The sequence below is a fragment of the Castor canadensis genome, chromosome 14 (genome assembly GCF_047511655.1).
Source record: "Castor canadensis chromosome 14, mCasCan1.hap1v2, whole genome shotgun sequence".
Lineage (NCBI taxonomy): Eukaryota > Metazoa > Chordata > Mammalia > Rodentia > Castoridae > Castor > Castor canadensis.
In genome coordinates this window covers 19,520,359-19,544,811 of record NC_133399.1, presented here as the reverse complement: position 1 = coordinate 19,544,811, position 24,453 = coordinate 19,520,359, and the positions used below count along the sequence as shown (strand labels likewise).

Below are 24,453 nucleotides of genomic sequence, written 5' to 3'. Positions count from 1 at the left end.
AACATTTTTATGGATAAAGAATATAAATGGCTCAAGGAATTCTCAAAAGTGAGACATAAAAGAGAATTTTTAATGTTTTCACTTTAAATGAATGATAGGTGTTTGATGGCATAGATAGACGTGGGCACTACACAAAGTGTGAGTTGATTTGGACATCACTTTATATCTCATAAATACTTATAATTTTTAGTTACCAGTTAAATTTAAAAATAAATTATCATGTACTATACCTGATGATAATAATGTCTATTAAGGAAAATTACCAGGTAAATGTGTCTTGGAGGAAGATAACTTTTTATGGGGTCTAGGTAAGAGAGATAAGGAGGATAAATTTGAGGAGGTGGTTGGAGTCATGAGGTTACCTAGCAAGTTGGTATCTGGCAGAGATATATCAGTGCAATGGCCCTGAAATTAGAATTTTTATTGTACGTGACATTTCTAAATGAAGGCATTGTGTTTAAAAGAAAATGAGCAAGAGGAGGATGATAAAGACCCCATGTCCAAAAGGATTGAAGAAGGAGGTGGCATCCAAGAAGATGTGAAGTCTTAAGATTTTCTAATGCAGAGTACTTGATTCTGTGTTAAATTTATAGTTTAGTTTTCAGCAGCTTTATTGAGTTACAATATTATGCAAAGAACATCACACATTCAGTGTGTGCACTCAGATGGGTTTATGCCAGGAACATTCTTGGCACACCATCACAATCGAAATTAGTGACACAATCATCATATCCCAGAGTTGTCTTGTGTAATTATTTAAAATTTTGAGACAGTTTTGCTTTGTAACCCAAATTGGCCTTGATCTCATGATCTCTGCTGCCTCAACCTCATCAATTTTGAGACAGTTTTGCTTTGTAACCCAAATTGGCCTTGATCTCATGATCTCTGCTGCCTCAACCTCATCTGTGCTGGAAACAAAGTTGTGTGCTACTATATTCACCATTGTGAAAAATTTTGAGGTGCACAAGATTATATTTTTAGCCTTAGGTAATATGTTCTACAACAGTTTTCTAAAAATTAATCATCTTATGTAATTTATATAGAGAAAGAACTCCACATTTCTCATTATTCTTACAGCACAGCATCACATTCTATTCCATGTATCTATAACTCTGATTACTTCACATGTCCCATGTACAAGTGGTGATGAAATATTTTGACTTCAAGGGCATCATGTGTATCAAAGGGATCCCACTCGATTTGTCTTTGTTGGTTATCCTTCCCATATCTAAGTTGCAAGGGTCACAATTTAATTACAAAATGGCTGTATAAGAAAAGAAAATTATGGACCAATATCTTCAAAGATCATAGATTCAGCAATCCTAAACAGAATACAAGCAAAAGTAAAATCAACATCGTGTTCAAAGCATTATTTCCAATTTAGAACATATGAGTTAAAGTCCTATTGCTCTGAGGATGGCTCTGTAAGACACTGTGCCTATCAGGACAATCTATTCCATGTCTTCCTGTGATTATCTGTGGGGTCACTGGTCCATGAATGCATTTGTTTTATTGTATTGCATTTTCCATGACAATGTGAAATCTGGTTAAGCAGAGATTTTAATGGTTTGTTTCCATTTTGTGTTTTCTAAAAGGCTAAAACTTTTAGAAATATGTCTTAAGGAATGGCTCAAGGGATGGAGTACCTGCCTTGCAAGTATGAATCATCCAGTTCAAAACCTTGTAGCACCAAAATATTTTTAAGACACCATAGTAAGAAATTATAACTTTTTGCAAGAAAAAGAATGATCTATTAAATAAGTGCATTCAAAACAACTGTCTTAAGTGAAACTGTGTAAAAATCAAAAGTAATTTCTTAAAGAAAAGAGATAAAATAACAACAATTTGATGATAGTAACATGAGTTTTTAATTCAAGACTTAGTTGAGAATACCAGGAAAAACTCTTTTTTGGAGCAGTGGAGGAAGCAATATATATAGTTATAATTTCATGTGTATAAACATAAGTGACTCAAATATGGCTGTGACACTGGACACAGCTCCACGTAGCAGTGATGAAATTAAGTGAAACCATGCTTACAGTATTTTCCCAGTTCTCTTTCTGAGTTCTCACCTTGCTTTGAGTTAAGGCAGCACATGCTTTATCACACTCATTTCTCACACTGACCACTGATGTCAGTTCTTCATACCCACTGTCCAGGAAGGAAATCTCCACACTTGTTATTAAGTTGGTTTCTGTGGAAATATGCTAAGAGATGTAGATGATCTTGAGAAGAATTTAAAAGAATGTGCTCCATAATGTGTCAGAAGATCATTGATTTTACAAAATAGAGCCAATTGCAAAAGACAAAGCAGTACTAATCAGCAAAAGCAGATTGAAAATAAGATAGCATAAATTATGGAAGTCAATTTATTAATAGTACTGAGGCAGAAAATTGCAATTTTATAATGCAGTGGGAGGATGAGTATTATATATATATATAATACATTATAATGGAAAAATAGCAAATTTAGTGAAAGAAAGTTCAAATTCAGTTTTTTAAATCAAAAGGGAAAAGCACTCAGACCGTGTAGGAACAAAATTTTATTTCTATTTGAATGCCAACATGAGAGCAGACACTGTGAAATGTATTTCTCACATTGTTGTTTTGAACTAGAATTTACAAGGAATCCAGTCATCTGGTCTTTTTTGTTTTCAGAGTACATGGTTTGAAATCAGGGCCTTGAGCTTACTAGACAGGAGCTCTACATCTTGAGTCAGACCCCAGTCTTATCTGGTCTTTTTAATGAATATGAAAACAGACTGAAATATGGCACATGTTAAAAATTAAAGTAAAAATTCTCTCTTTGCCCTGCACATACCTTTGCACCTAAAACTCAATCTCAGAATTTCTAATTGAAACATCTTTGCATATGTTATAATTTTCCAAGAACTATACAACTTCTTTATTCAGTCTCCAGCTGGGCTTCCATTCCCACCAGATAATGTCTATGATCTACATGTTGCAACATCTAAAACACATTTGTCCTTTTTAACATATTAAGTATGTTGTTAATTAATTTTCAGTTAAGTGAACAAATGAAGTATTGTCTCAGCTCTAAGCTAAACTGATTTGTTTCTCATGTGAAAACCAGTAAATTTTGTCTGCTTCTATTCTGCCTGTGCATTTCCTGCAGGACCTACTAGGTTCTCAGACTCACCTAGATGGTGTTTTTGAGAAGAGAATCATGATGTGGAAGACTGAATTTCTCCATGGATGGTGGATAATGGCGACTGAAGCACTTCCCCTTATAAGAAAGCAGGACAGAGTGAAGCCAGGCTTAAGAGTTTTAAGAGTTCAAAAGGAACAACTGTGTCCTGTTCTGGTCAAGCTTGCACCCTCTGAGGGACAGCACCAGAAATGTATTTCTATCTCCTTGTGGTCATAATGTACATTTGCTCTTGTGACTCCAAGTCCTGATTGTGTTTCTGATTTCTCTGAGGGACATTGGTCTGAGAAGTTAGGAAAGCATTTTCCTGCCAACTCTATGTTCCCAAGAGATCAGATTTGAAATTAGGTGACCTAATTAACACATTTTCCATGAACTCTCCACCTTCCAGAAATCTAATCCTTTGGGCAGAGTTTTTCTCAATCATTCCTTCAAATTCTTTGCAGAGTTTGAGGTAACTGACTTTACTAAATTCCTTGGAATGCCAGAGAACTGTTGTGTAGAAGGGACACAGCTTCTGATAGGTTAAAAAAATTGATAGGGCTATGGATGTTACTCGAGTGGTATAGCACATGCCTTGCAAGCACAAGAAAGTCCCTGGGTTCAAACCCCATACCACCAAAATAGAAGAAAATTTTCTATTCCCTCCCACACATATTTTATAGGCATGTATAAGATGTACACAGTGGTTTCATTTTTGTGTGTCCATACACACATTCTCTATACCCTATTCAAATAGAGTGACTTTATTTCCTTTCCCCCTACATCTTAATACAATTTCAACAGGTTTAATTGTACTATTTTCAGTCATGTTGATAAAGTACTTTGACCATATTCCCCTCTCTCATTGAATGCTCCTTCTTCATACTGCTTCCTACCACCAAAAATAATGTTTTACAATCCTGTCATTCATTTTTAAGGAATAGATTCCACATATTTGGGAGGATAAGCAGTAATGGTTTTCCAGACTTAGCTTATTTGACTTAGTTATCGCAAGTTCCATTCATTTTCCTGCAAATGATATAACTTCATACTTCCTTGTGGCTGTATAACACACCAATGTGTATATATGCCACATTTTCTTTATCTATTCATCACATGATAGGCTCTTGGGCTGATTCCATATTTTGGCTATTGTGAATAGCACAAGTATAAACATGGGTTTGCAGGTATCTCCACTGGATGTTGAATTACAGTCCTTCAGATATATATCCAGGAGTCCTACAGCAGGATCATATGGGAGTTTTATCTTCAGATTTTAAAGGAATTACATAGAGATTTCCATAGTGGCTGAACTATTTTATATTACCAACAAAAGTATATAAGGGTATCTTTCCCACACAAATCTTCACAAATATTTGTTGTTTTGTTTTTCATGTGAGCTATTCTTGCTGTGCTGAAATGGAGTTAAATGATGTTTGAGTTGAATTTTCTTTATGGCTAAAGATGTTGAATATTTCTTTATTTATTAAGAAATATGTTCTTACTCATTTGAAAACTACTAAATTAATTTGCACATTTATTGATTTGATTAATTATTCTCTTGGTGCTTAATTTTTGCATCTCTTTATTTTTTGGATGTTAATCCATTTATTTGATGAATAGCTAACAATGATTTATTCCCATTCTGTATTTTTTCTTTCAATTCTAGTAACGTTACCTTACCAGAGCAAAACCTTTATAATTTATTGCAATCCATTTTTAAGTTATTGGTCTTATCCTCTGAGTGACTGGAGTTTTATTCAGAAGTGTTACCTATACTTATATCCTCAAGGGTTTTCCTGTAACATTGCAGTTACTGATCTGAATTTGTGATCTTTGATCCATTTCAAAGTGGTTTTTATACAAGCTGATATAGAGATCTCATTTCAGACCTCTACATTTGGATATCCAATTTTCCCAACACCTTTTATTGAAAAAAAACTGTCTTTTTACCATATAGTTTTTTGACTATCACTGTAGGGCTTTTACCTGGAACTTCCATTCTATGCCATGTATCAGTCTTTGTGCCAGTACCATACTATTTTTGTTAATGTACCTCCACATTACAGGTTAAATTGAGATGTTGTGATACCTCCAGCATTGATCTTTTTGCTCATCATTGCTTGGATTATTTGGGATCTTTTGTGTCTCCATATATTGTTGAAGAGATTTTCTTCTATCCAACATAGGTTTTGACAACATTGTCAAAAATCAGGTTGACACAGGTGTATGGGATTATTTCTGAGTGTTCTGTTACATTTGGTCTGGGTCTATTTTCAATAATGTTCAATGTGAATTTTGTTACTGAGGCTGTGTATCATAATTAAGTCACTTATTATGGTAGGGCAGCATTGTTCTTTTTGCTCAAGATTGCTTTGTCTATTTTTGACCTTTTGTGTTTCCATGTGAATTTTTGGATTTATTTTTCTATTTTTGTCAAAGATTATTAGAATTTTGGTGGGAAATGCATTGGATCTGGATATTGTTTTCAGTAACACAGTCATATTCACAATAATAATTTTTCTGATCCATGAATATGGGAGATATTTCTATCTTTTATGGTCTTCTCCTATTTCTTTCATGCATAGATCTTGCACTACCTGTCATTTACTCCTGGGTATTTTTTGATGTTATAATGAACAAGATTTTTTCCTTATTTTTATAAACATTAAGTTATTGGTTGAAGGAAAATCTAATGAAAGTGTTTGTAAGAGTTAAGAGACTTCTAGTGGAGTCTTTATTATCCATTAAATATAGGACCATATCATCTGCAAATAAGAATGACTTAATTTCTCCTTTTCTGTTTCTGTCCCTTTCATTCTTTTATCTTGACTTATGGCAATGGCTTGTTAATAGTATATTGAATAAAACTGGGTAGAGTAGTCACCCTTGTCTCATTGCTGACTTTAGAAGAAATGATTTCACTTTCTCCCCTTATAGTACAAAGTTGGAGGTAAGTTTGTCATATGTACCCCTTATTACATTGAGGTATGTCCCTTCTACTCCTAGTCACTTCAGGATTTTTATCATGAAGAGATATCAAATTTATTTGAAGACTATTTCTGCATCTAGTGAGATGGTAACGTCATTTTTGTGCTTAAGTTTAGTCATCTGCTATATCATATGTGTTGATTTGTGAATGTTGAAGATCTGGAATGAATGTAATTTGCTCACAATCTATTATCTTTTCAATGTTTTTTTGATTTTTGCTTGCAAGCATTTTATTGAGAATTTTGCATCTATGTCCATCAGTGGAAGTGATCTATACTTTTCCTTTTTAACTTTTACCTTAATAATATGTTTTTCAATTTTTTAGCATATATTAGGTGCACAAAGTGGATTCATTGTGATATCCCATATATCTATACAATGTACCCCAATCTACATCACTCCTTCTATCACTCAATCTCATCTCCCTATTCCTTTATTCAAACAATTTAGACAGCTTTTTATTGTTCTATTTATGTGTATTTATTAAATCTACAATTTACAGATTCAATGTACAGTGTATAGATTCTACACAAACTTATGAAAATTCCAGTTAGGTTTTCACAGAAATATATCAATCCTAAAACTATTATACAAGTACCAAAATTTCAAAATGAGCAAAAAGAACAATGCTGCAGGTATCAAACTATTTGTACTCAAATCATGATATAGAGACATAGCAAAAAAAACATGGTTCTGTCAGAAACCTGGCTTATAGACCAATAGAATCAAATAAAATTTCCAGAAAGAAACTTACATAGCTACAGCTGATTATCAAGATAATTACCAAAAATACATGGAGATAAAACAAACTTTTCAACATTTAGTTTTGCAAAAACTGGATACTCACAGGTAGAAGACCAAACTATATTGCTCACCCTCTATGAAAATTAATTCAAAGATGTAAATTAACTTAATTTAATAACTGTACCTTTAAAAACTAAAGGGAAGCATGAGGAAAAATACTGAAGATATAGGCATAGTATATGACTTTTAGAATAGGACTTCCATTGCTCAGGAAATAACAAGAGTTAACAAATTGGATTGCATCAAATGCAAAGATGCTGCACATCAGAGGGAATTATTTCAAGAATTAACAGACAATTTACTCAATGATAATATATTAGAAGATCCAGGCAAAGACGGAAGAACCTCTCCATGTGACCCTCAGCTGACAACAGTTTCAGAAAATGGCCAGCCAAGTTCAGAATTATTCCTAATCATATAGTGGTCTTGACAATATAGAAATCATATAAAACATTGGCTTTTAGGAATACTTGTCATGTAGCAAGAACTAACCATTACAATATTCCAAGCAAAACAACAAAGACCATATATAATGACCTGGTACCTTGTATTCTTGGCATTTCCTGTGAAATTTAAAGCAATATTCACAGTTACACAGTTATTCAACTCTATTTGATGTAATTCTATGTAAAATGTGTAGTCACAAAGAGATTAATTTCTAGGTAAAAGATCATAGATGTTAATGCAGAAAGCTTGTGATCTGAAATTGCATAACTGGGTGTGAATTCAATCTCTCTCTCGAATGTTGCTATGATCATGAGATTTAAATGATTTCTGAGCATGAAGGAGATATATAATGAATGAAATTGATGCTGTTCATTTACTGCCACATTTATTATTGTGACCAAATTTAGAAAAATTAAATATTTAGTTTAGGATGCTGGGATGAGTTATAGGTTTAGTCAGTCCTGGAAGCTTTCAAGTGGAATGAGATAGCCAATTTAACAATAAAAAATAAATATGCCCTATGAACTTCAACGAGTAAACACCCTTCATTGGACAGTAATGTTACACTCTTAAGTATTTATTTTTACAGTACAAGGTATTTTCCACACTTACTCATTGTTTAATGTAGATATTGATCTCATCACATTTAAGGTTCTCATTCTAAGATCAAATAGATCAATCTCTTATTTTAAAATGTCTTTTTACATGGCCTTCATTTGGAATTATACATTTAATAATTTTCTCTTATTAGTAACTATGGTACATAATGTGAACAAGCAGAATAATAAAATAGAAACAGAATAAGCTGAATAAGAAAAGGTAGTGGTCAGCTTTGAAACACACTAGTCTGTGAAAATGTACATTATCAGAAGAAGCAGTTAAGGTAGTGATGCTTGAATGAATGGTGAACTCATAGCACAAAACTGTGCTCTCAGAATTTCCTCTAGCATAAAGTTACATAAACTGCCTTAGCAGCCAAGAGTGTTTTTCCCCATAGGAGGAGTGCAACTGATGACTATGAACTGGAGAATGAACAAAAGAAAAATAATTCAGTATGATGTCAGATATTTGAGAAGAAACTATTGTTAAGACATCTGTTTTGCCCATAAGAGAAATGGTATTTCTGATATTTCCAGCCCATGATTGTTTATTGGCAGCAGTGGGGCTTAAACTTCAGGTCTTCACCATGCTAGGCAGGGGCTGCCCCAGTGAACTGCTCCACAAATACCTTTTGTGCTGGTTAGTTATTAGATAGAGTCTCAGTTTGTGACTCAGCCAACCTGGCTACCATCCTTCTATTGGTAATTCCAGCAGAGCTGGGATGAGAAGCATGTGTCACTGCATGCACCCTTTGGCATAACTGGATATTGAGAACCATCTTGCCCGGGTTGTCCTTGCACCACATTACTCCTGATCTTGACATATAGCAAGGAGTACAGACTCAAACAAATGAACCCAGTCTAAACCATGGCTTTAAGTAAGAGGAAGCATATGATTGATGAAGTGTCCTTATTTTCACATCAGAGGAAGAAGAATTTTTATAAGCTGAGTTACATAAATTTTATGAAGAAGTTGAAATCAATGAAAGAGAAAGTCAAGAATATAAATGGATGGAGAGCGAAAGACAGCAACATCGGCCCAAAAAACTGTAATTTCATATTCTGAGGCTCCCAGTTTTGTGTTCAGCAGAACACACAGCTTTTTTAGGCTCAAGACAATAAGCACTTTTGAGTTTCTCTCTCAAAGAGTATTCTCAAAGAAATCTTGACATCCATATTCCTCAGGCTGTAAGTCGGTGTTCAGAATGGGTGTGATGACACTTTACATCACTGAGGCTCTTACAGTTCAGTGTGTGTTTTGGGTAAAAGCAGAACTGAGGTAAACACCTGAGCCTGTACAATAAAATAAGGAGGCAACCAGGAGGTGGGACACACAGATGGAAAATACCTTACATTTCCCTTGAACCGAAGAGAAGGGAAATAATGGAGGAAACTACCATAGAGCACAATTAAAGGATGCAACTGAGGAGACAAACAGCCAGCAGCATTTCTGTATTATATGCTACCACATCATTAAGAAATGTGTCAGAACAGGAAAGGTGAGTAAGTGATTAGTTTCACAGAAAAAGTGAGGGACTTCAGTGCTGTAGAAAAGGACAGACTCAACACCAGTAAGCTTTTTAACAAGGAATTCAGTGCACTTATGACTCAGGACACCACCAACAACAACCCACTGAGCTAGTTGTTCATGATAACCATGAAATACAGGGGGTGACACAGATGGTCACATATCTATCCTAGGTCATCACAGCCAGGAGAAAGTTGTCCAACCTTGCAAATAATCCAAAAAATGAATTCGGGTGATGCAAACTGCATAGGTGATAGGTTGATCTGTGTCTGGATGTTCACCAGCATCTTTGGGACGGTGGTAGAATTGAAGCTGATGTCCAAAAAGGACAGTTTGGTGAGGAAGAAGTACATGGGCATGTGTAGGTGGGAGTCTGAGATCATGGCCTGGATGATGTGCAGGTTCCCAAGCACAGCAATCAGGTACATGGACAGGAGCAGTCTGTATATGAGAGTCTGAAGATCTTTTGTTCTGAAAACCTCAGAGGAAGAAATTCTGAAATTATTGTACAGTCCTTTGGTTCATGTTGATGTGTATGACCATCAGAAAAGAGAAAATGTTTATGACAGATTTTTATATCTGGTCTCTTTTATTATATCCATCATAACATTTCTGATTAGTATTTCTGTCCCTGTCAAAGTTTTCTTGAATATATTTTATAATCCACACTTTGGATAAAGAAATGTATTATGAACTTGAAAAACACAACGTTAGCTACATCATTATTCTTAGCAGTGTGGAATCAATGAGCATAGATTGTTGAAAAAAAGCCCTTAAAAACTTTGCATGGATAAAGAATATAGTTAGGAAGAACTACTTGGAGATGATCAGAGCCCAAACAAAATAGGGGCCCAACATGAAACCCGCTGGGGAAAGCTACTAGGATCCAGCAAGCATAAATGGAGCCACACATGTCATGCACTGTTGACCAAAGACCCTCTCTAGACCCTGCCGAGAACTTCTCTGGAATCCTGTCAACATTTTCTGAGCTCACATGAGTCACTTCCCTGAACCAGGCTTGACTTCATGGATCCTGTGTGCTCACTAGTGTTGGCTGCAAAAGCCAGTGATGAAGAGGTACCCATCACATGAGATCTACTGGCACCCAATGGTAGTCCACAGAAGTCCCATGGAAGTAGGCACAGTGTGACCTAGGGGGTTGCTGACCACAGCACAGCAGCAGGAATGGCACTAACAATGGTGAGCTTCACCTACAAACCTGTAAGAAACCACGTGATGGTATTCAGACAAAGCCCTGAATTTTTGTATAACTAAAGAATGCAAGTTCTTCTAACATTTCAGATAGGGGAAAATTGTTATTGTAGATGGGTAAGGCTGTCAAGTTGATAGGATAAATTTCAGAGATCCTACACAGATCTTTAAAAAAAAATCCCTGTCCCCAGCATCAGGAACCATTCCAGAGGCAGTTATCTAATTTAGCTTGCCATCCACTGGACTGAATGTCTTAGACACAAAGACATCTCAGAAAATCAATAGAAAATTCAGGATTTTTATTTAAAATTTGTGTCCATTGCAGATAAATCTGTAATGTAGATTATTTTCATTGTAGTACTGGGTTGAGATACATTGTGGCATTTACAAAAGTGCTCACAGTATATCAAATGTGATGTAGATCTTTTTACTCATTTATTTGAAGCTTATTTTCTATACATTCTAACAGGAGTATTGCATTATTGATTCCCAGTTTTCTCTTTAGCCTTATTTTCTCCCTTCCCTATCAGTGTGATCATCATGTGAGAGACCAACAACTCACCTTTAAGTTTGAACCCCCAAACCATTTCTTCTAGTCCCCTTATTTACCACCCTCTTCAATGTATATTTTCCACTTGTCAACCATTAGAACAACTGCCTAGTTCTCAATTTCCTTTTGCTCTATTTTCACCCAAATCCTCCTTCACTATAAATACTTTCAAGATTTAAAAAGAGTCCCAGATTTTTCACTTCTGTGGAGTTTTGTTGTTTAATTGCCGCAATCATTCTTCTGCTCTCCTATCTTTTCACATATTTGATCTTTTCTACCTAGCACAGTCTGCCCCTTAATTAAACCCTTCTATTTGATAAGCCACCACTCCTTTATGCTACATAGTCTTTTCACCTCATATTATCGACTACAGCTCCTTCCCTGTAACACACCTATCACAACCTTTACTACCTTCAGGCTTCCAGGACCATGCAGATTCATGGTTGCTACAATAGATAATAAAAGATACTGAACAGTTGTAGTAATTGATCTTTATGGCAATTAATGTAATTTTAAGGCTGTACTTTGACAACTGTGATAGCCTCAGTAGCTAAGCATCCTTGCCCTTCGTGGAACTGGGGAAAGAATCTGGCATCTTGAGAATAAGAAGCTAATGGTATAACTATTGAGCCAGTATACTCCTTGCCCCCATTTACAGAAAAGAGAACATGCCAGCGCTCAATCAACACCCAGTCCTATGTATTCTTTCATAAAACTCCAACTTATGGGGCACAGAGGAGTGTAACTTCTGAAAAAAAACACCCTGGATGCATAGTGCCAAAGCAGAAATGTTAAGCAAAAAGGCAACAAAGTCCTCTCAAAAGTCAGTATCACCATTGAGGATATAAACAACAGTAAATGGGAGGAAATATTAAATATTTAATTCCAAAAAATGATAGGATAAATGATTAATGAGTTCAAAGTGGAGACACATAAGCTAGTTTCTGAATACAAAGAGGATATGAATAAACTACTAAAAGTAATAAAAATAATTGAAAGAAACAGATGAATGATATTAAGCACTTCTGCTGGATATGAAAGAAGAAATAAACAACAGTATAGAAAAATAACCATTACAAATGAACTGCTCAATATCCCAAACAAAAACCTCAACCAAAAGACTGATGAACAGAGTGGAGCAAGTTGATAACAGAATATCAGAACCACAAGACAAAGTATTGTAATTAGATCAAACAGTCTAAGACCATGAAAAACTGCTAAGAAAATATAAATGGAGAAGAGGTATAAACAAAAGGAATACATGATTCATTTAATAACACAAGAGCTGAAAACTTCCTCAACCTTGAGAAAGGGAAAGACATCCAGATTCAGGAGGCTTACAGAACAACAAGAAGCCAGGACCAGAAAGGAAATACCTGCAGATATATCATTATAAAAACAGTGTATATACTCAACAAAGAAAGAGTCCTGAAAGCTGAAAAAGAGAAAAGTCAAATCACATATAAAGGCCAACCAATTAAAATAATCACAGATTTCTCCATGCAGAGCCTAAAGGCCAGATGTCATTGAAAAGTATATTCAGGCCCTGAAATAAAACGTCTGTCAATCGAGACTAGTATGTCCAGCAAAATTATCATTCCCAATTGAAAGGGAAATGAAAACCTTCTACAACAAACAAAGCTAAAGAAACTCATGACAACTAAACCAACACTGCACAAAATATGAGAAGGACTCTTGCACACAGAAGAATAGTTTAGAGTCAGCCAGTACAATGCAAAGAAGAATAAATCCTTTCAACTGAGTAGACTAGCAAACAAGGAATAGAGGAAAAATAAACAGCAGGGGAATGAAAGTGACTAAAACACCACAGACCACTCAATAATAACACTAAATACTAATGACCTCAGTGTCCCTATCAAAAGACATAGAAGATCAAATCAGATTAAAAAACAAGACCCAACCATATACTGCTTACAAGAGAGTCATCTCACAGAGAGCAATGAACACTGGTTTAGAGAGAAAGGATGCAAAAAGGATTCCCAAGCAAATGTTCTAAAAAATATGCAGGAGAAACTGTACTTACATCTGACAAAGTAGACTTCAGACTAAACTCAGTGAGAAGAAAGAAAGAAGTTGACCTCATGTTAATATAAAATAAAATAAAAATTCTTAGCATATATGTGTTAAAAACTGGGGCACTCAACTACATTAAAGAAAATATTTATGGACTTAAAAGCTTAGGAGGGAGAAATGACCCAAACAATGTATGCATATGTGACTATATGAATAATAAATTTTTTTTTAAAAAGCTTAAGTAGACCAAAGCACAGGAAGAGTGAAAGACCTCAATATTCCATTGTCACCAATAGACAGGTCATCCAGGAAAAAGATCAACAAAGAAACTTTAGAACTCACAGACCAGATGGAAACATTAGGCATCAACAAAGTATTCCATTTAACTACCTTGCAAGACACATTTTTCACTTGCTTATGGAAATTTGTCCAAAACAGATGATATTTTAGGACACAAAGCAAGTCTTTATAAACTTAAGAAAACTGAAATAAAGCCCTGTATAATATCAGATCACAAAGGAATAAAAGTAGATCTCAACAACAAAGGAAACAAAAGAAAACATTAAAACACATGCAGACTCAACAACACCCTGTTGAATGACCAGATAGCCATGGTAGAAATATGAGAATAAATCAAAAAATTCCTAGAATCCAGGGAAAATGAAAATACAACCTTCCAGAACCTGTGGGACACAGCAAAAGTCCATACTAAGGGGACTAAAAAATAGAGACATCTCAAGTAAACAACAAAACGATGCACTTTAAGGTTCTAGAAAAATAAGAATAAACCAAACCCTAAACAATCATATGGTGATTGCATATAAACAGAACCAAGGAGAAAAATCACATGATCATCCTAATAGATGCAGAAAAGGCCTTTGACAAAATGCAGCATCCTTTGATCACAAGAACTCTGAAGAAACTTGGATTAGAAGGAATGTTCCTCATAATAGTAAAGGCTATATATGGCAAAGGTATAGCCAGCATCATACTAAATGCAGAACAACTGAAACCATTCCCACTACAGTCAGGAATGAGACAAGGATGCCCACTTTCCTTGATGCTATTCAATATGATTTTGGTATTTCTAGACTAAGACAAAAATAAGACATAAAAGTGATACAAATATGGAAATAAGCAGTCCAGCCCTCTTTATTTGCAGATTACATGGTGGCATATCTAACAGACTCTAGAAACTCCACCAAGAAATTCTTAGAAATTATAAACTCTTTTATAAATTCTTAGAAATTATAAACTCTGCTGCAACATAGCAGGATACAAAATTCATATACAGAAATCAGTACCTTCCTGTATCCCAACAATGAACAGACAGAGATGGAAATCAGGGAAACAACACATGTACAAAAGACTCAATAAAATAAAATACCTAGGGACAGATTTAACAAAGTAAACTGAAGACCTTTTCAATTAAAACTATAAATCACTGAAGAGAGGAATCAAGTCATGCATCTGAAGTTGACAATATCTCCCATGCCCATGAATTGGTATTATCAACATTATGTAAATGACTATACTATCAAAATCTATAGTGTTCCATTCTACCCCTATCAAATTTCCAATGACATTCATTACAGGGGTAGAAAAATCAATCATAAAATCCACAAAAAACAAAAGGCCTCAAGTGGCCAAAGGAATTGTGGAAACAAAGTCCAATTTTGGAGGTATCCCAATACTTATTTCCAAAGTATACTACAGAGTTATAACAATAAAAGCAGTATGATATTGGCAGGAAAGAGACATGAATAGGATTGAAGATCCAGACAATGGAATAGATGAAGAATAGACAATCTCTTCCACAAATGTGACTGGGAAAACTAGATATTCACATATAGAAGACTGAATTGGGATCCCTGTCTCTCACTCTGTACAATTATCAATTCAAAATGGATCAAAATAAGTCCTGAAACTTTGAACAGCTATGGAAGTAGTAGGAAATACAGTGGAACATATAGGCATAGGCAACAACCTCCTAAATAAAACTGCGATGGCTAAGCAACTAAAAGAAATAATGAATAAATGCGACTGGATCAAATCAGAAAGCAAAGGGTCACTAGACTCAAGAGACTGCTCACAGAATGGAAGAAAAACTTTGCAAGCTACTCTTCATATAAGGAACAAATATCCTAAATCTATAGGAAGCTCAAAAAAACTCAACCCTCAAAGAAACAGCATTCCAATGAAGCAATGGTCACATGAATTAAAGGGGAATTTTCAAAGAAAGAGGTACAAATGACCACAAAAATTAGGAAGAAGGGTTCTACTTCCCCAGTGATTAAGGAAATTCAACTCGAAATTGCACTAAGATCTCATCTCAGCCCAGTTGGAGTGGTCATCACCATGAACAAAAACAGCAGCAAATACTGGTGAGGATGCAGGGAATCAAGAACTCTTATACACTGTTTGTGTGAATGTAAATTAATACAACCATTTTAATACATGCAATGGAGTTTTATTCTGAATTGTCACAATGAATTTCTCCTTTATAATGACTATAAGATAATAAAAAAATATAAATAGATATGATTATTCACAAAAATAAGACATAAAATAAAACTTGAAATATTTTCACTTTAAACAAATGTTAAACATTTAAGGACATAGATGTTGACATTACACAGTGTATACAATTGTTGAAATGTCATGTTACATCCTGTAAAACATATAACTTTTATGTATCAGTTAAAAAGAAAAAGAAATTACCATATAACAAACCAGAAGGTAACAAGTCCTATTAAAAATTTTCAGATAAATGTAGAGTGTATGCAGGCATTTTTGTATGGAGTTCTGCAAGACAGGCAAACAAGACAACTTCAAGGAAGGGGTAAGAGCCATGAGGTTCTCTCTTAATTCAGTATCTGGTAGGAGCCGTGATTGTACAAAGGACCTGAGGTTGGTATATAACAGATTTATAAATGAAGGTGCTATGGCAATGAGAATGCTCAAGAGGAAGATTTAAAAAGACATCATGTCCAAGTAGATTGAAAAGGAGGTGGCCTCCTGGAAGAGTCTGACATTTACAAATGTAGTGATCTTGCTTCCTGTGTTGTACTGTTTAGTACATGTTTAGTGTATCCACATGGGTGAGTTTAGACCAGGAAAACCCTGGTAATACCATCACCACCCAGAGCTGGATTGTGTTCCTGTTTTTGTTTTTGTTTTCTTTTTTAAATTTTAACCTTTGGTAAAACAATCAATATAATATCTATCCTCGTTACAAATTTTCTGTTTTGTTCTTTCATCCTTTTCTGGGTTTTTATTTTGTTCTTTCATCCTTTTCTGGGTTTTTATTTTGAGACAAACTCACTGTGTAATCTAGGGTGGGCTTGAACTCATGAACACTCCTGCTTCAGCCTCCTCTGTGCTGGGAATACAGGTGTGCGCTACTATATTCACTCTTGTAACAGATTTTGAAGTGTACAATATCATACTGTTGATATTAAGTTCTATGTTCTACAACAGTGTTCTAAAAAGTAATCACCTTATATAATTGTATCTTTACATTTCTAAAGAAGTAATTCCATGCTTTAAATTCATCATATACCCAGCTCCAGTATTCTATTCCATGCATCTATGGAGCTGACTACCTTAGCTATCTTATATACTTGGGATCATGCAGTATTTTTTGATCTCAAATTCATGCTGTTAATAAAACTGGATCCTAATTTTTTTTCCTTTCTTGGTTAATCTTCCAGTGTCTGGATTGCAAGAAATTAAAAATATACGACAATGTCCTAGAGGAACACAGATGCAATTATCCTCAGTGGAATGCTTACAAAGTGAAACCAACAGCATTTTCAAAGGTTACTTCCCAGTTTAGAACATGTAAGCACAGGTTCCAGTGCTCTGAGGATGGCACTGTAAGATCCTGTGCCTGTCAGGACGATCCATTCTCTGTCCTCATATGACTATCTGTGGGGCCACTGTACCATGCATGCATTTGTTTTGTTGTATCGCATTTTCCACTATAGTATGAAATCTGATTAAGCAGACATTTTAAGGACTTTCCTCCATTTTTTGTTTTCCAAAGGCTAAAATTTTTAGAAAGTAGGTCTGAAGGAATGGCTCAAGCAATGGAGTGCCTGCCTTGCTAGCACGAATCACCACATTCAAAACATAGCAGCACCAAAATAGTTTTGTAGAAATCATATTAAGCAAATAGGAAATTAAAATATTAGTAAGAAAAAGAATGATCTACTAAATAAATGGATTCAGAACAACTGCCTGAAGTGAAACTCATTGAAAATCTAAAATCATTTGTCAAGGAAAAGAGATAAAATAAAAATTTAATGACAGTACTGTGAGTTTTTAATTTTAACTTTAATTTACAAACTTGTAAATACAATTTGAAAAAGATACCCATTTTAGGGGCAGTGGAAGAAGCCATATCTATGTTAAATTTTCATCTTGTGTAAACATAAACTGACTCAAATGTGGCTGTGACACTGGATACAACTTCAGGTAACAGTGATGAATTTAAATGAAACCATGATTACAATGTTTTCTTAGCTCCCTTCCTGAGGTCTAACCACGACCTAAGCTAATGCAGCACATGCATTATCACACTCATTTCTCACACTGACCCTGTAATGCCAGTTATTTATACCCACTGTTTAGAAAGAAAATCTCTGTAAGTATAATGAAGTTGGTATGCATGAAAATATGCCTACAAAAATGTAGGTAATCTTTAGAAGAACTTACAGTCATGTGTTCCACAATGTGCCAAAGGATGATAGATTTTGTAAAAATAAAACCAATCACAAAAGACAAAACTATACTAATCTGGAAAAACTGATAGAAGTTACAGAAGGAAAGTTACTAATATTAATGAGGCAAAAAATTGCAATTTAAAGTGCACTGGGAAGATGAGTATGCAATTTGTCTGATGGATAGTTTTGATCACAGCATATGCATAAAATTTCACATATTCCTTTCCAGAATATATCCACATACATACATCAAAGAGCTAAATGGGAAACAGCAAATTTAGTAAAATGAGCTTCCAATTCACTTTTTGACAACAAAAGACAAAAGCATTCAGACCCATAAGAATAAAGAGTTTATTTTATGTGAATGCCAAGATGAAAGCAGATACTGTGAAATGTTTGTCTCATCTTGTTGTGAGGTAGACTTTGTAAGGAATCCAGTAATCTGGTCTTGTTTTTCATTACTCGGTTTTGAACTCAGGGCCATGAGTTTCCTAGATAGGTGGAATAGTACTTAAGCAAATTCCCAACCTTTCTCTGGTTTTTTAATGAACACAGAAAAGTATTTGAACATGTTGCATGTTAAGAATTAAAGAAAAGATTGTATCACTGCACAGCACTTCCCTACACACTTAAACTTGCTGATTAGTCATCTTTGGACACATTCTAACTTTATAAGAAAAACTTATGCCACTTCATTCAGTCTCCAACTTGCTTCAATTCCCATCACTAAATGTCTGTGATTTATGCTGTACAGAGTCTAAAACCCACTTCTCTTTTTTTTAACATGTTAAGAGTGTTGCCAATTAATTATTCATGTAAGTCAACACACAGTGATCTCTGTGATCTCTCAGCTATGGGCTTGGCTGACTTGTTCTCAGGTGACACCAGGCAGGTAAATTTTGTCAGTTTCCTTTCAGGTTTTACATATCCTGCAGGATATGAGAGTCACCTGATGGGGACTTTGAGAAGGGGGTCACAATATGGAAGTCTGGATTCCTCCCTGGATAGTGGATAAGGGACACAGAATATGCCCTAGAGAAGACAGCAGGAAGGACTGAAGAGCTGGTTCTCTGGCCACACTTAAGGCTCTGAGGACTTCAAAAGGAACAACCTTGAAAAAATTCCAAGATGGCGGCTAGAGGTAGGAAGCAGAAAGCGACCCTCCTATAGTGAAATCTTGGAAAAACGCTGGAGACACACTTTGAAGGCATAATCACCGAGAAAAGTCATAACTTTGACCCCTCCACATCTCCAGCCGGTGCAGAGAATCTCCACTTCACGTTAAATGGAGAAACGAGGAGGCCCCCGGGGCCACCAGTGGCCGGCTCCCATACGGCCTGGGAAGACGTGGACCAGGTGAGCTTCGCGGTACCTCGGTAGCCCCACAGACAAGCCTGGGCCAGAGTAGCATACCCCCTGGACAGACTGACCTTCACCCGGGAAAAAAAAGAGAAACTGAGTAATAAGCAATAAGAACAGTTAAGACACGCTGGAAAGAGGGTGGGGCGCCCTGAGCGCTGAAGATTGGGGGAAGGGAATCCTTCCCAGGACTGTAAATAAACAAGCCGGGCGGGCCGGACAGCCTCTGGCGGGAGCGGGGCGTGCACCCAGCAACCAGGAGCAGGGAAGCTTGTGAGAGTGGCGGAGGGAGGAAAACTCCACAGGAGAGGAGGGAAGACCCACTTCCCACGTGAACTGTAAATAAACAAGGTGGCCAGCAGGAGCAGCAGCACCACCCAGTAAGCAGGAGCAGGAAAGCTTCTGAAAGTGGCAGTGGGAGGAAAACTTCAGAGGAGAGGGGGGAAGACCCACCTCCCACATGAACTGTAAATAAACATGCAGGCCTGACAACACGGGGGCAGTGTCACCTTTCCCAGTGCTTGGAAAGGGGAAAGCCTGTAGCAGAGGCTCCCGCACAGGGGAACTCTGAGCAAACAAAGCCTGTGGGGCCAGGTGACTGCTAGCTCACCCCAGAGATCTGCATAAATAACGCCGCCAGCTACAGGCTGAGAGCAGCAGGCAGGCAAGCCACAGTTGCAGATACCACTCTCAGAACTGTCTCCAGGCACTTTTTTTCTTTTTCTCCCTACCTTTGATGAGAGAACAACCGAATTACACCTGCAAGCTGAAAAACTTACTGAAACTGTATTGCATTTGAACTGGGGACACTTGGTGGGGCTTTTTTCTTTTGTGTGTGTGTGTGTGTGTGTGTGTGTGTGTGAGTGAGTGTGTAGTTTTGTTCTACTTTATGCATCCCCTTTGATGAGACAACTACAGAACATCTGAGGCACCAACTCCAGGACTGGAGATTGAGACGGACACCCAAATTATTAAGACTGAAACTGCATTGCATATAAACTTGGAAGTTTTTTGGTTTTTTTTTTTAATTTTCTATTTTCCATTTTATTTTAATTCATTTTTATATATAGGTATTACTTTCATTTACTTATTTTTTATTTTTTTATCTTTGATTTTCAATCCTCTCTGTCTCTGTAATGTCTGTTCAGCTTACTGTCGGTTAGTACACTAACACTCCCTGTTTATACCTTTGAAACTCTCTTGTCTGATACCTTGTTCTGCTTTCTACCTCTTGTCTGTATATTTGTTTTCCCCTTTTCTCTAACTTCTTGCTTTCCATCTCAGCTCACTCTTCCATTCTAAATACTACCATTGTTATTATTACAAGATAGAAAATACTTAATTACACACAGTACAGGGACAGTAACAACACCAAGGACAATGACGGGAAGACAGAAAAAACAGGGAAACCAGTTTCCCCACAGCAAAAAATTAGTACAGGAACCAGAGGGGAATGAAGAGAACAGAAACTCAGATCCAGACTCCAACAAAATGAAGATAAACTATGCCAAAGGACCCAATGAAGCCCACAAGAATAATTTAAAAGAAGACATACTACAAGTACTCAATGAGAATTTTATAGAGATGATACTGGATAGGGTCAACCAAAATGTACAGGAGACACTCAAGAAATTCCAAGACAATAAAAATAGAGAATTTGAAAAAGCAAAAGAAGAAATAAAGGAAACCATAGAAGCACTGTATAAACACCAAAGTGAAAGAGAGAACACAATGAATAAATGGATAAATGAACTCAGGACAAAAATAGACAACAATAAAGAAGAAAACAGCCAGGATATGGAAAACCTCAGAAAAAAGAACGAAACAGAACTGCAAAACAAAACGGAAGGCCAATCCAGCAGAATAGAACAAACAGAAGACAGAATCTCAGAACTTGAAGATGAAATGGTAATTAAAGGAAAAACTGAAGAACTATTAATTAAACAACTCAAGACCTGTGAAAAGAAAATGCAAGAACTCCCTGACTCCATCAAAAGACCAAACTTGAGAATCATGGGCATCGAAGAAGGAGAAGAGGTGCAAGCGAAGGGAATGCGTAATATATTCAACAAAATAATAACGGAAAATTTCCCAAATCTAGAGAAAGATATTCCCATACAAATGCAAGAGGCCTCCAGGACACCAAACAGACCAGATCAAAATAGAACTACTCCACGACATATCATCATTAAAACAACAAGTTCAGAAACTAAGGAAAGAATATTGAAGGCTGTAAGAGAGAAAAAACAAGTAACATACAAAGGTAAACCCATCAAAATCACAGCAGACTTCTCAACAGAAACATTAAAAGCAAGAAGAGCGTGGGGTGAGATCTTCCGGGCACTGAATGAAAATAACTTCAACCCCAGGATACTCTACCCAGCAAAGCTATCATTCAAAGTAGATGGAGCAATAAAAGTCTTCCATGATAAGCAGAAACTAAAACAATATGTGACCACAAAGCCACCATTACAAAAGATTCTGCAAGGGATCCTGCACACAGAAAGTGGCACCCAACTTAACCATGAAAAGGCAGGCAGGACCAAACCACAAGAAAAGAAAAAGCAAGACAGTAGAGAGTAACATCAAGTTAGGTACACACAATCAAACCTTCAAACAACTAAAACAACTAAATGGCAGGAATCACCACATAGCTATCAGTACTAACGCTTAATGTTAATGGACTTAATTCACCCATCAAAAGTCACTGTTTGACAAAATGGATTAAAAAAGAAGATCCAACAATTTGTTGCTTACAGGAGACTCATCTCACCGACAGAAATAAGCATATGCTTAGGATGAAAGGCTGGAAGAAGATTTACCAAGCCAATGGCCCCCGAAAACAAGCAGAAGTAGCAATACTTATCTCTGACAAAGTAGACTTCAAACCTACATTGATCAAACGAGATAAAGAAGGACATTCCATACTAATAAAAGGGGAAATAGACCAAAAGGAAATAATAATCATCAATCTGTACACACCCAATCTCAACGCACCCAGTTTCATCAAACATACTCTGAAAGACCTAAAAGCATATATAAACGCCAACACATTGGTTGTGGGAGACTTTAACACTCCATTATCATCAATAGATAGGTCATCCAAACAAAAACTCAATAAAGAAATCCAAGATCTAAAATATGCAATAGATCAAGTGGACCTAGTAGATGTCTACAGAACATTTCATCCAACCTCTACACAATATACATTCTTCTCAGCAGCCCATGGAACCTTCTCCAAAATAGATCATATCCTAGGGCACAAAGCAAGCCTCAGCAAATATAAGAAAATAGAAATAATACCGTGCATACTATCTGACCACAATGCAGTAAAAGTAGAACTCAACAACAAAAGTAAAGACAAAAAACATGCAAACAGCTGGAAACTAAATAACTCATTACTTAATGAAGAATGGATCATCGATGCAATAAAAGAGGAAATTAAAAAGTTCCTGGAAGTCAATGAAAATGAAAACACAACCTACCGGAACCTATGGGACACAGCTAAGGCAGTCTTGAGAGGAAAGTTTATAGCCATGAGTGCATATATTAAAAAGATTGAAAGATCCCAAATCAATGACCTAATGATACATCTCAAACTCCTAGAAAAACAAGAACAAGCAAATCCCAAAACAAATAGAAGGAGAGAAATAATAAAAATAAGAGCTGAAATCAATGAAATAGAAACCAAAAAAACGATACAAAGAATTAAACAAAAAGTTGGTTCTTTGAAAAAATAAACAAGATCGATAGACCCCTGGCAAACCTGACTAAAATGAGGAGAGAAAAAACCCAAATTAGTAGAATTAGGAATGCAAAAGGGGAGATAACAACAAACACCACGGAAGTCCAGGATATCATCAGAGACTACTTTGAGAACCTATATTCAAATAAATTTGAAAATCTTAAAGAAATGGACAGATTTCTAGATACATATGATCATCCAAAACTGAACCAAGAGGAAATTAATCACCTGAATAGACCTATAACACAAAATGAAATTGAAGCAGCAATCAAGAGTCTCCCCAAAAAGAAAAGTCCAGGACCTGATGGATTCTCTGCTGAATTCTATCAGACCTTTAAAGAAGAACTGATACCAACCCTCCTTAAACTGTTCCATGAAATAGAAAGGGAAGGAAAACTGCCAAACACATTTTATGAAGCCAGTATTACACTTATCCCAAAACCAGGCAAAGACACCTCCAAAAAGGAGAACTATAGGCCAATCTCCTTAATGAACATTGATGCAAAAATCCTCAACAAAATAATAGCAAACCGAATTCAGCAACACATCAAAAAGATTATTCACCACGACCAAGTAGGCTTCATCCCAGGGATGCAGGGGTGGTTCAACATACGAAAATCAATAAACGTAATAAACCACATTAACAGAAGCAAAGACAAAAACCACTTGATCATCTCAATAGATGCAGAAAAAGCCTTTGATAAGATCCAACATCATTTCATGATAAAAGCTCTAAGAAAACTAGGAATAGAAGGAAAGTTCCTCAACATTATAAAAGCTATATATGACAAACCTACAGCCAGCATTATACTTAACGGAGAAAAATTAAAACCATTCCCCTTTTGCATTCCTAATTCTACTAATTTGGGTTTTTTCTCTCCTCATTTTAGTCAGGTTTGCCAGGGGTCTATCGATCTTGTTTATTTTTTCAAAGAACCAACTTTTTGTTTCATTAATTCTTTGTATGGTTTTTTTGGTTTCTATATCGTTGATTTCAGCTCTTATTTTTATTATTTCTCTCCTTCTATTTGTTTTGGGATTTGCTTGTTCTTGTTTTTCTAGGAGTTTGAGATGTATCATTAGGTCATTGATTTGGGATCTTTCAATCTTTCTAATATATGCACACATGGCTATAAACTTTCCTCTCAAGACTTCCTTAGCTGTGTCCCATAGGTTCCAGTAGGTTGTTTTTTCATGTTCTTTGACTTCCAGGAACTTTTTAATTTCCTCTTTTATTGCATCGATGATCCATTCTTCATTAAGTAATGAGTTATTTAGTTTCCAGCTGTTTGCATGTTTTTTGTCT

At 35.9% G+C, this 24,453-nt stretch overlaps 1 protein-coding gene and 1 pseudogene across 1 annotated transcript in view; both read right to left on the bottom strand.

Annotated features, from left to right (window-relative positions):
- LOC109680403 (uncharacterized) overlaps positions 1 to 24,453 on the bottom strand; it is a 451,924-nt gene that overhangs the window by 338,866 nt on the left and 88,605 nt on the right. The gene's annotated exons all lie outside the window — the stretch shown is intronic.
- Positions 9,117 to 10,261, bottom strand: LOC141416699 (olfactory receptor 7A10-like; annotated as a pseudogene).